Below are 13,468 nucleotides of genomic sequence, written 5' to 3'. Positions count from 1 at the left end.
CACCACAACGCCCCACTGCAAACCTAGCCTTAGCTTTTCTTTTTTTTTTAGCCAACTGCAAAACAAATAATTAAAACATTTTTTTGATTTACCTTAACTGCGTACTGTATGCCACTAGTACCACAGGCTCAATGCACAAAGTCAAGACTGGGGCCCACTGAATCGGTTTCATCATCGATTTGTGCTTCCAAGGAATCACTGGCGCATGCAAAAGTGCTAGGCTAATGCAAGCCTATGCTGGTGATTCCACCACAGGTGCGATTGTGATTTGGAGAAATCGCAGTCACTGAGCTTGCAGCATTTTAGGAGCAAATATAGGGTCCAAAATCCCATTCCCTGAAAATCGCTATGGAAAGTGCTTGTTCTTACGTGCATAAATCGTTATAAAAAATGCTAGCGTTTCTGATAACGATTTTCAATCTCTATTGGGCCCCAACCATCATGCATTCCATACCTCACACAGATGTATATAAGTCTCTCTGATATTGAGGACCTTGAAAAAAAGGGAGGAAATCGAGATCCCAAAATACTGTGATATGGTAGTATGATGAATGTTAGTTTTGTATTAGTGAAATGGTACTCACAAAGGTAAGTTACCACTAAGGAAACCGCTGTAGTCGCAGGTGGGGAGATTTGACCCATAGTTCTAGAAGATAACAGATAACACCCCTCCACCAAGGGTGGACTCAAAGTATTAACAGTATTTAAACAGAGGTAGTGGTGGACTTATTTCCCCAGACAGACTCAAACATCAAATGAAATTTTATTTCTTTAATCAAATTACTCCAAAAATTTGCAACGCGTTTCAGGGGCTGTAACCTGCTTCATCAGGCAGTAATAGGAGCAGCTGAAAACGCGTAGCAAATTTTTAGATTTTGACTGTTCGAGTCTGTTTGGGGAGGTAAGTCCATCACTACCTCCCTTTTTAAACTGTTTTACTCTTACCTGGCACCTTTGTTTAAATACTGTTTAAAGAGGAACTACAGTAAAAATAATGTAATAAAAACATGCTTCATTTTTGAAATAATTATGTATAAATGATTTAGTCAGTGTTTGCCCATTGTAAAGTCTTTCATCTCCCTGATTTACATTCTGACATTTATCACATGGTGACATTTTTACTGCTGGCAGGTGATGTCTGTGGAAGGAGATGCTGCTTGCTTTTCTGGCAGTTGCAAACAGCTGTTATTTCCCACAATGCAACAAGGTTCATTGACAGGAAACTGTCAGGACCATGGTCCTGACATCACACTGTGGCAGGGGTTTCACCACAATATCAGCCATTCAGAGGCCCCTGATGATCCATTTGAGAAAAGGTAAAGATTTCTCATGGGAAAGGGGATATCAGCTACTGATTGGGATTAAGTTCAATTCTCGGTTATGGTTTCTCTTTAATACTGATATTGAGGATGCATATGTGCTATAAACCAGCAGTTGTGGATGCATGCATGGACAACAAGGCCATAAAGGAATGATATACATGACTGCTCACAGTTGTGAACGGACGCATTAATGCCTGACTTCCTGGGAGTGATGAACTGCAATTACCCTCTTAGTTTATGGAGATAATGCTCTACTCAGGTCCAGCTGAGAAAATGACAGATCTTTTGACAGGTGAAAACACTTCACCAATGTACTGCATTTCAGCTATGCATTTATCTGTTTGCCTGTGTCTGTTCAGTGCTGACACCATTACATTTGAGTGCTTGTTATTTATGTAGAATTTTCAGAGCGCGATACACGCCGCTGAGTGCGCCTATAGTTCATGTGCGATCTTTCTTCTACGTGATATCGTTTTTTTTTCCGGTGTTCAAGGGGAAGATCTGGTACCAGCCATTTGCAAATTACAAGTCTTATTATAACGGTTTCCGAAGCAAACCGCTGCTCTGCCAAACAATACGTGTTAGTTCTTCACGGCTGGGGCATTTCATACCTTTGCGGCTTGACAAGGCCGGTACCGTCATTCGTTTGTATTACAATTTTCAGCTATGCTACAAAGAGCTCAGAAGTAATATAGCTGTCTGATGTGTCTCTTTATGGTGTTACACTGGGAAAGATAGGGCTGCCTGTGCTTTTTTGAGCTGGTGCATTTCTGGGCTTGATTTCTGGAAAGGCCACAAAGGCCCGGGTCTAGGGCGGCTGCAGCCTTAGGGGGAACCTGGACATGAAGTAGGGGTTGCTACGTATGAAAGAGGAGGCTGCAGACAGGGAGCAACACATGAATAAGGGAAGCTAAAGTCCAATGGAGCTGTTCATGTAAAAGAGAGGCTACAGTACATGGATGATACACATGAAAGGGGAGTCCCAGTACACTTGGCCTAGGGGCACAAAAAGTATAAATCTCGCCTTGCTGGTGCATTCTGCAAACTTTCTGCACCGTGGTCCATGTTAGTACCCTGTAGTCAGTAGGAGCTCCGGGCCCCAGTACGAGTTTTACATTGGGCCCCCTCAAGTGCTCTATACACAATTCATATGGCGCACCAAACCCTGCCAAGGACAGCCGCAGTGTCAGAGAGGTGCAGGCTGGGGAAGAGAACTGTCTATTAATGGTTACAACTAATCAAAGCACATCTACATAGAGGTGATCATGACCAGCTTAGCACCAATTTAGAGCTAATAAAGCAACTGAAGGAGGGCCTCTCTGGTCCAGGGGCCCTGGTGCGGTTGCTATCTCTGCATACCCTATTGCTACGCCACTGCCTGTAGTAGATACAGCCATACTACGTGAATCCACTGTTATATCCTGAAACACAAGAGTTTAATAAAAGCACTGATCCTGTTTCTTACCATGAAAAACTATTCAGTGTTATCTAACCATATGAAAAATCCTGCAGTGTATACTGACTGCCAGGTGATCATTCCTCGCCCCCTTCTATCTAATGCGTCATGCTGTCTTCTTTCCTGAATCCAGAGACCTGACAGCATGAGTCATCAGAAGCGAGGTGACAAATGTGTATATGCCAACTATTAAAGTGACCCTGTAGTGGATCAATACAAACAAATCTATTACATACTGAATCTTAAGCATTTAATAAAAGCACAAATGTTTGTTACCCTGACTATAGGGATTTGGTTGCGAATTTGCATCAGCGCAGGTGGTGCGTCTGTTTCAAACACGGACGCGGCACGCCATCGGAAAACAGGGAAATATGTTTGACTTCTTTTTATTTCACTTGTGAAGAGTTTTGTGCAGTATTGCAACTTATCTTCAGGTTTCTTTATTTAGGCAAAATCAGAGTCAAAATACACAAACATTTCTTGTTTCACAAATCTACATTTATTTCATTGGTGAAAGGGTGTCGACTTTCTTACGTTTTGTAATTCTTTTTATTAGCAGTATTTGTTTGGTGGTACAATAACATCCCTTAACCGATTACATCTTTGTACGATGTACATTAAAAAAAATCAGAAAAAAAACTCCTTGGAGCCACCGTACGAAGAAACATATAATCAGCATAAATTGAGTCAAACTAAATGTCTTCTAAAGGTCTTTGGATTGAAATGATTCTTATGAAGGATGGTATTAAACGTATTTATTGCGGTGGCTCCGGGCTGTGCTCGCATGGTTCTTGGCACGCTTTCAGGCGGAGTATAATTCTGCAGGAATTTTGGGCATGTGCTGTTGAAGTATCACTTTCAGCCTGTAAAACTGCTGCAGACATGGGAAGAAGTGACATTTCTGTAAATCATGCAGCTTTATTTAAACTTCTTTTAGGAGGGCAGAGCTTTAATGAGTCTGTGTCTATTTGCAGCGGTTGGATGAAATGTGGGTTGAATCCGGCCAGCTGTGCCGTTTGATTTCCACAGTTTATAAAAAGGACTTATTTTCAGAATAGTCTAAGGTTCTTAAAGGACCACTAAAGCGAAAAACTGTAACATTTAAAATAAATGTAAAATACATGAAAACACATAAATAAAAAGTATGTTTGTTCCAGAGTAAAATATGCAATAAATTACTTTTCTCTTATGTTGCTGTCCCTTACAGTAGGTAATAGAAATCTGTCAGAACTGACAGGTTTTGGACTAGCCCATCTCCCCATGGGGGATTCTAAGGGTTTTCTTTATGTTCAAAAGCACATTCTGGATGGCAGTTGCTCAGCCCAACTGCCAGGATAGTGTGCAAACAGGAAGGGTGGCGGGGGTGGCGGCCTGCATCTTTGTATAGATCCTTTCCAGGGAGTGCTCTTGTAATCTATATATATAAAATCGGATGTATGTATGTATGTGTGTATGTGTGTGTGTATGTGTGTGTGTGTGTATGTGCCGCGATCACTCGAAAACCCCTTGACCGATTTGAACGAAACTTGGTATGCAGATCCCTTACTACCTGGGATGATATGTTCTGGGGGTCTCGCGTCCCCTATGCACATGTGGGCGGAGCTACAAACAGCAAATCAGATTTCACCCATTCAAGTCAATGGAAAAAATGTAAAAGGCTTCCATTCTCACAGTAATCAAGCCAGAGTCCCCACACTTGGCACAGTTGGTCACTTGGTGACTGAGGTTACAAATCCAGGAAAAGCGGGCGGAGCATAAAACAGCCAATCAAAATTCAGCCATTCATTTTAAATGGGAAAATGTAAACTGCAGCCATTCTTACACTGTTAATCGCAGGGTTCTCAAACTTGCCACACTTGGTCACTGGGTGAATGAGATTAAGATTTTGGAAAGTGGGTGGAGCCTACAACAGCCAATCAAAATTCACCTATTGCATTTAAAGGGGAATATTTAAACTGCTGCCATTCTTACACTGTTTATGACAGAGGCTTCAGACTTGCTGCAGTCAGTCATTGGGTGACTGGGGTCCAAATTCACTAAAGGGGCGGGGCCACAAACAGCCAATCAGATTTCTTTGCTGGATAAACTGCTTCCATTCACACATTTTTGATGCCAGGAACCTGAAAGCTCACAAAATTGGTCATTGAGTGACTGTGTGACAAGGTTACACAAAGTGGGTGGAGCCAAAAACAAATTTTACAGGGAAAATATAAACTGCAGCCATTCTTACACTGTTAATGGCAGGGTTGTCAAACTTTGCACAGTTGGTCATTGGGTGAATGAGATTAAGATTTTGGAAAGTGGGTGGAGCCTACAACAGCCAATCAAAATTCAACTTTTGATTTTCAAAGGGAATATTTAAACTGCAACCATTCTTATACTGTTAATAGCAGATGCCTCAAACCTGGTACAGCTGGTCACTGGGAGACTGGGGTTCAAATTCAGAAAGGGGCGGAGCTACAAACAGCCAATCAGATATACAAAGTATTGATACCAAGGACCCCAAAGCTGATAAACTTGGTAATTTAGTGACTATATGTCAAGGTTACAAAAAGTGGGCGGTGCAAGAAACTTAATTTTTTACATGGCAGGGTTCCCAAACTTGACACAATTGGCCACTGAATGCCTGGGATTATTATTCAGAAATGTGGGTGGAGCCTACAACAGCCAATCAAAATTCACCTATTGATTTTCATGGGGAATATTTACATTGCTACCATTCTTACACTGTTAATGGCAGAGGCCTCAAACCTGATACAGTCAGTAATTGGGTGACTGGGGACCAAATTCACTAAAGGCGGTGGAGCCACAAACAGCCAATCAGATTTGTTAGATTGATTTCAGCCATTCTGTTGTTGGCAGGGTTCTCAAACTTGACACAGTTGGCCACTGGGTGACTAGGATTAATATTCAGGAAAGTGAGTGGAGTGTACAGCAGCCAATCAAAATTCATCTTTTGATTTTCAAGGGGAATATTTACATTGCTGCCATTCTTGCACTGTTAATGGCACAGGTTATTATACAGAAAAGTGGGTGGAGCCTACAAAAAGCCAATCAAAATTCACCTGTTGATTTTCAAAGGGAATATTAAAATTGCTGCCATTCTTGCACTATTAATGGCACAATCCTCAAACCTGATACAGTTGGTCATTGGGTCACTGGGGTTCAAATTCAGAAAAGGGGATAGAGCAGGCATGGGCAAACTTGGCCCTCCAGCTGTTGAGGAACTACAAGTCCCACAATGCATTGCAGGAGTCTGACAGCCACAGTCATGGCTCATAAAGGCAAATGCATTGTGGGATTTGTAGTTCCTTAACAGCTGGAGGGCCAAGTTTGCCCATGCCTGGGATAGAGCCACAAACAGCCAATCAGATGTGTTTCATTTCACTGGGAAAATACAAATTATTGATGCCAAGGACCCAAAGCTCACAAACATGGTCATTGAGTGACTGTGTGTCCAGTTTACAAAAAGTGGGCAGAGCCAAAAACAAATTTCACTGGGAAAATGTAAACTGCAGCCCTTCTTCACTGTTAATGGCAGGGATCTCAAACTTTGCCAAGATGGTCACTGGGTGACTGAGATTAATATTCAGGGAAGTGGGTGGAGCCTATAATAGCCAATCAAAATTCCCCCCCCCCCCCCCCCCCCATGGAGCCAGGCATAGGTGCCCACAGTACAGGTTGTACAGGTTAGCTACGTAGGTGCCTCCAGTATAGGGTAGCCTGTATAGTTGCCACCAGTGTGGGTTAGATAGGTAGGTGCTCCCAGTATAGTTTAGATAGGTAGGTGCCCGCAGTATAGGTTCGATAGGTAGGTTCCCGCAGTATAGGTTCGATAGGTAGGTTCCCGCAGTATAGGTTCGATAGGTAGGTTCCCCCAGTATGGGTTAGATAGGTAGGTTCCCCCAGTATGGGTTCGATAGGTAGGTGCCCCCAGTATAGTTTAGATAGGTAGGTTCCCGCAGTATAGGTTTGATAGGTAGGTTCCCCCAGTATGGGTTAGATAGGTAGGTTCCCCCAATATGGGTTCGATAGGTAGGTTCCCCCAGTATGGGTTATATAGGTAGGTTCCGGCAGTATAGGATAGTTAGGTAGCTTCCCGGCGTATAGCTTGGCTAGGTAGGTTCCCGCAGTATAGGTTAGTTAGGTAGGTTCCCGCAGTATAGGTTAGTTAGGTAGGTTCCCGCAGTATAGGTTAGTTAGGTAGGTTCCCGCAGTATAGGTTAGTTAGGTAGGTAGGTTCCTGCAGTTTAGGTTAAATAGGTAGGTTCCTGCAGTTTAGATTAGCTAGGTAGGTTCCTGCAGTTTAGGTTAGTTAGGTAGGTGCCCCGCAATATAGGTGTTAGGTAGGATCCCGCAGTTTAGGTTAGTTAGGTATGGGCGGCATGAGTTGGGCGCAGGAGCGGGGGGAGCGGACATAATAGTAATAACTCACCTGCTTCCGCCGAACCCGCGCTGCTTCAATGTCCTTCCTTTCCCGGCATCTATCTAATTAGTAACAGCGCTTCCTGTGATGACATGCGGTACGTCATCACAGGGGGCGCTGTTACCAGGCAACAGACGCCGGGAGAGGAAAGATATTGAAACTGTGGGGGAACGGATGAAGAAGGTGAGTTATAACTATTATGGCCGTTCCCCCGCTCCGGCGCCCCCCCCCTCCTGCAGCACAATAAAGCGCCCCGGGTGATTGCACGTATCGCACGCCCATAGAAACGGGGCTGTAGCAGATGCCTCAAACCTGCTATAGTTGGTCATTGGGTGACTGGGGTTCAAATGTTGGAGAGTGGCGCAGCCGCTAACAGCCAATCTGATTTGTTTAATTTCTATGGGAATATACAAATTATTGATGCCAAAGACCCCAAAGCTCACAAACTTGGTAATTAAGTGTTTGTGCATTAGGGTTAGTAAAAGTGGGCGGAGCCAAAACCGGTCAAATACATACACGGTCGGGCAGTTCCAGGTCATTAGTGGGTGTAGACAAATACAAATTTCACTGGGAAAATGTATATTGCAGCCATTCTTACACTGTTAATGGCAGGGTTCTCAAACTTTGCACAGTTGGTCACTGGGTGACTGGGTTAAATATTCAGAAAAGTGGGTGGAGCCTACAAAAGTGACTCAAACTTCACCTATTGCTTCTCAAGGGGAATATTTAATTGCTGCCATTCTTGCACTGTTAATGGCACAGGCCTTAAACCTGCTACAGTTGGTCATTGGGTGACTGGGGTTCAAATTCAGAAAATAGGGTGGAGCCACAAACAGCCAATCAGATTTTTTTCATTTCAATGCAAATTATTGATTCCAAAGACCGCAAAGCCCACAAACTTGGTTATTGAGTAATTGTGTGTTAGGGTTAGAAAAAGTGGGCGGAGCCAACACTAGCCAAATACATACCCGGGCAACGCCGGGCAATCAGCTAGTGAATAAATAAAATACTGAGACTACCCCATGAAGAGACTGACTAGTCAAAAACCTGGCAGTTCCATTAGATTTCTACTAACTACTGTAAGTAACAGCAGCATAGGAGAAAAGAAAAGTCATTTATAGAAGACATGTACTTCTTATTACTACAGTATGTGTTAACATGCTCTTTAAATTTTACAATTTTTCGCAATAGTGGTCCTTTAATATACTGTTAAAATTGCAATTTTTATACAATACTCATATATATATATGTATATATATATATATATATATATATATATATGTATATATATATATATATATATATATATATATATATGTATATATATATATATATATATATATATATATATATATGTATGTATATATATATTTATATATATATATATACTGTATATATATATATATATATATATATATATATATATATATGTGTATATATATATATATATATATATATATATCATTTAGTCAGTGTTTGCCTATTATAAAGTCTTTCCTCTCCCTATCCTGTCAGGTGATCTCTGCAGAATGTTTGGTTACCGAGGGTTCTGAAACACGTACAAGAAATACAACATTTTCCTGGTCTTCCAGCATGCTCAGGGGAGGGGGGCACTGTAATTCCAATTCTTGAAAAGCAAAACATGAATTCTGAGTTGGAATTGAAGCTGCTCTCCGCTGGGGAATGTGACACAGGAAACGGCACGGATGAAGCTATGACTATTGGCGTCACCTGCGGGTATTGGGTCAGATGAATTTTTTCCTCCTCTTCACACGAATGGCTGAACAGAATTACAAATATTTTGTCAGAAGAACTGTTTTTCTTTCATGTCTTTCATTTCATTTTTTTTTTTACACCGATTACTCTACACATAGCCCCGTGTGTACTGTAATTTCTGCTAGAGATCACACTAACCTGGTTGTCACTGCAGGTCATGTACGGCGCAGCCCACAGCTGCCTCATGAGAGAAGGTTGAAGTGGGGTTTTTTTTCATGTTAACAGCTTTAAACATAAAGTGACAGTGAAGTGAAAAAGCTTATAAAATAATGAATTGGTTGTATAGTACTGATAATTAATGTAACATTACTAGCAAAGAAAAGAGTCTCCTATTTTTATTTTCAGTTACATAGCTTTTTTTTTATAGCATTGCATTATTCTGTCATATTTGCAATTACAAACCACACTCTGGATTTTAATCTTTGAAACAGAGCAGAGATAATGACCCTTTGAACTCCCCTGCAGTAAAACCTTTTCTAAAGCTGCCTCTCACTGTTTCTTTGATGTATAAGGACTTCAGAAAATAGGACGGTCTCCGACCCAAGTTGGGGTTGGGTTGGAGAGCTCAGAGAAGCTCTTTTGCATATATAACAAATGAAGTTTCTTAACTCTTCCTGTACTGGACACAATATGACATTCTTTCCTTTGCTACTAATGTTCTATTCCTTAGCTGTACTATACATACAATTCATTATATCATATGTTTATTTTCACTTCAGATTCCCTTTAAGTCTCCTCACAGGCCGCAGGTGGCGAGCCCCTTTCCGGAACAAGCGCATGGCATTTTACATAGGACTGGTATACAATATTTAGAAGGGCAGAGCAATGCTCTCCTCTAGTCTTGTATGGCGTTTGCTGATTGGCTCATTATCATCATACCCGCCAGCTGTATCACAGTCATTCTAAAGTTCTGTTCTTTACCGACTTACTGAACTGGCATTTTAATGGGCTCGGAGGTACCAGCCTGTGCCTGGAAACACCTGCTTGTGCCGCTTCTTTACATTTTTTTACCTATGTGCCAGTAAATCATGAATGCTCCACTTAGTGGGGCAGACAACAAAACCATCTGCTCCGCTCCATTACCTGTGGCAGGAATTTATCTTTCTGCTGTTTATGCGCTTGCTTTTAATTGCACCTGGTTGCTTTGCAACAACGCGGCATTCTGTTTACAGAGAAAGCAGCACTATTAAAACTTAAAGAGAAATCCTGCTTTCCTTCCAAAACTGCCATAAACATATATAAGGCCTGGAACCCACTAAAGCGCTTTTTTGAGCGATCAGGGAGCGCTTTCAATCGCTAGCGATTTCCCTAAATGCTCCGCCAATGTAAATAAATGTAACAAATTCCACAGTAGCGATTAGCAAAATTGCAATCACAGGACGTGCAGAATTTTGGGAGTGTTTACGCTTCAATGCAAAGTATATAAGCGCTCATGAATCGCTACACATAGTGATTTGTGTGCGATTTTAAATTACTGCAAACTGTAAAAAAATTATGAATTTGAAAGGACCAATCAGAATTAAAATCACTAATCTCAAAACACTATAACAATTGCTGCCAAAAAGCTTACCGTATATACTCGCATATAAGCCGACCCGCATATAAGCCGACCCCCCAACTTTTCCCTGAAAAAACAGGGAAAAATGATTGACCCCCATATAAGCCGGGGGTAGGAAATGCTGGATTGGTGCAGCCCCCCAGTGTGTCCCAGTATAGCTAGTATAGTGCCCAGTATAGGTAGGTAGTGTCCAGTATAGCTAGTATAGTGCCCAGTATAGCTAGTAAAGTGCCCAGTATAGCCAGTATAGTGCCCAGTATAGCGCCCAGTATGGGTAGGTAGGGCCTCAGTTTAGCTAGTATAGTGCCCCAGTATGGCTAGTAAAGTGCCCAGTTTAGCCAGTATAGTGCCCAGTTTAGTTAGTATAGTGCCCAGTTTAGCTAGTATAGTGCCCAGTTTAGCTAGTATAGTGCCCAGTTTAGCTAGTATAGTGCCCCAGTATGGCTAGTAAAGTGCCCAGTTTAGCCAGTATAGTGCCCAGATTAGCCAGTATAGTGCCCAGATTAGCCAGTATAGTGCCCAGTTTAGCCAGTATAGTGCCCAGTTTAGCTAGTATAGTGCCCCAGTATGGCTAGTAAAGTGCCCAGTATAGTGCCCAGTTTAGCCAGTATAGTGCCCAGTTTAGCTAGTATAGTGCCCAGTTTAGCTAGTATAGTGCCCCAGTATGGCTAGTAAAGTGCCCAGTTTAGCCAGTATAGTGCCCAGTTTAGCCAGTATAGTGCCCAGTTTAGCTAGTATAGTGCCCAGTTTAGCCAGTATAGTGCCCAGTTTAGCTAGTATAGTGCCCAGTTTAGCTAGTATAGTGCCCCAGTATGGCTAGTAAAGTGCCCAGTTTAGCCAGTATAGTGCCCAGTTTAGCTAGTATAGTGCCCAGTTTAGCCAGTATAGTGCCCAGTTTAGCCAGTATAGTGCCCAGTTTAGCCAGTATAGTGCCCAGCATAGGTAGGTAGTGCTCCCCCCCAGCTCCCCGCTCCCCCCGCTGCCGCCGCTGCTATTACCTGCTTATGCAGCGGCCGCTTCCTAATCCGCGTTCCCCTTCTGAAACTTTCTCAGAGTGTATCACAGCAGCGCGCCCGGCGCTGCAGCTGTGACGATGCAGGGGGAAGGAAAGAGCGCGGCTCCCTATAGCGGCGATCTGTATCGCCGTTACCAAGGGAACCGCTCTTTCCTGCCCCCTGCATCGTCACAGCAGCAGCGCCGAGCGCGCTGCTGTGATACACTCTGAGAAAGTTTCAGAAGGGGAACGCGGATTAGGAAGCGGCCGCTGCCTAAGCAGGTAATAGCAGCTGCGGCCGCGGGGGGAGCGGGGCGCGGACCACCCACCACCCACCACTAACCACTAGACCACCAGGGAAGACTCGCATACAAGCCGACCCCCCAACTTTTGACCCCCTTTTTGGGGGTCAAAAATTCGGCTTGTATGCGAGTATATACGGTACACTTTTTAAAATCGCTCCCAAAATAGCTGGAAAACGCTCATGAAATCGCTTACAAAACGCTACTAAAAAACAATAGCGATTGCACTAGCGATTCGTAGTGGGTTCCAGGCCTCAAGGTGTCACAAGTCCTTCTGCGGTTATTGTCATTAGAAATTTGCGGCTAACTTATTATTTTAAAAAAAGTAAAACTAACAGTAAGCTTAAGGGGAACCTGAACCAAGTCAAATTATTTAAAATAAACACATGAAGTGAATATTACAAACTTACCTCTCCGTCGGTTCCTCTCAGAAACTCACCATGTTCTTCTAACAATGATTTATTCCCGTTCTGACAAGATTTTGTCAGAACTGAAATATATCAGTTGTCGTCAGTTATATATCAGTTGCTGTCAGTTATGATTGAAAGGCTCAAGTGGGCAATATTACAGTTTAACAGTCTGCTGCATTTTTATATTGGAGGATGGACAATTCCATTGATCATAAACAGGACTAAGGAGAGGAGAAAGAGATTGAGGAGTAGACTACATAGCAGGTAAGTATGACGCGTGTATGTTTATTTTGACTTTTAATATTCAATTCAGGTTTTCTTTAAAATACTGCTCTTCTTCACAACCTTTACAATGGTATTCTGGGTACTCTGTTAGGAGTAGTTTTACCATAATCTTGTTCAGAAACTCCCAATACACTGCAGAAGTCAAGAGGATTTGGTACTCATTTTTAGTTTCAATCATTTTTATTAAAGGTATAAATAGTCATCACATCAACTATAGTGCAACTATAGTGTAGTAAAGTGAATTATTACTACTGTCAATGCACTTATCAAATAATGGAAGATGCTGGGCTGCTAAAGTTGCCCATTGAGGGTACAATTTTGCGGGTGATCGATGGTATCTTATCAACTTGGTGATCGGTCATGCTAATTATTGATTTTAATCGATTACCACGCCGATCGATTGTTTCCAATAATAGGCACCTCATTATATCTCAACCAATCTCCTGTCTACCTTCTTCATGTAGACAAAATTTGGCATACCAGTTGTTTACAACTTCTAGTTTGGATTGGAGGAGCGCTAGGCCCCAATGGCCAGATCAGTCTAGATGGACAGCCTAGGTATGTGGAATATTTATCATTTTATTGATTCATACCACTAAACATACATAAAAAACACCACTTACCTCAGCTATGTGTTCTTTTAAAAGAATGAAATTAAATGCATTTCATATATACTGTACTTGGTACCTGTAATTTCATTTGGCTATACCGTACATGGTTGAAAAAATCGTATTTGTCTTTTATTTTTGTAGAAAATGCCTAATGAGGTGTAGTCACAAAATGTAATCAGGTACAACGATAAATCTGATCTTTTGAAAGACAGTAATTGAACCATGTATGGTCACCTTCTTACATCTTTGCAGAATTACTGGCACTTTCCTGGCTAACAATCGTTTGCCTTCTTTATAAGTAGGTCTGTCTCTAGAATGTTCTCTTGTT

General features: G+C 42.1%; 1 protein-coding gene across 4 annotated transcripts in view; it reads left to right on the top strand.

The window, feature by feature from the left end:
- The window catches only part of SORCS2 (sortilin related VPS10 domain containing receptor 2), a 1,283,452-nt gene that overhangs the window by 220,109 nt on the left and 1,049,875 nt on the right, over positions 1–13,468 (top strand). Inside the window, exon 1 of one of the 4 annotated variants that reach the window (XM_068276908.1) lies at positions 12,490–12,508. The exons of the other annotated variants lie outside the window; for them this stretch is intronic. The gene's annotated coding sequence lies outside the window, so the exon portion shown is untranslated. Of the gene's footprint in view, positions 1–12,489; positions 12,509–13,468 lie in introns of those variants that run through there. 4 annotated transcript variants of the gene reach the window in all.

Source organism: Hyperolius riggenbachi, chromosome 1 (genome assembly GCF_040937935.1).
Source record: "Hyperolius riggenbachi isolate aHypRig1 chromosome 1, aHypRig1.pri, whole genome shotgun sequence".
In the NCBI taxonomy this organism is placed as follows: Eukaryota; Metazoa; Chordata; class Amphibia; order Anura; family Hyperoliidae; genus Hyperolius; species Hyperolius riggenbachi.
Note: the sequence above shows the minus strand (reverse complement) of the source record. Positions and strands in the feature narration are given on the sequence as shown.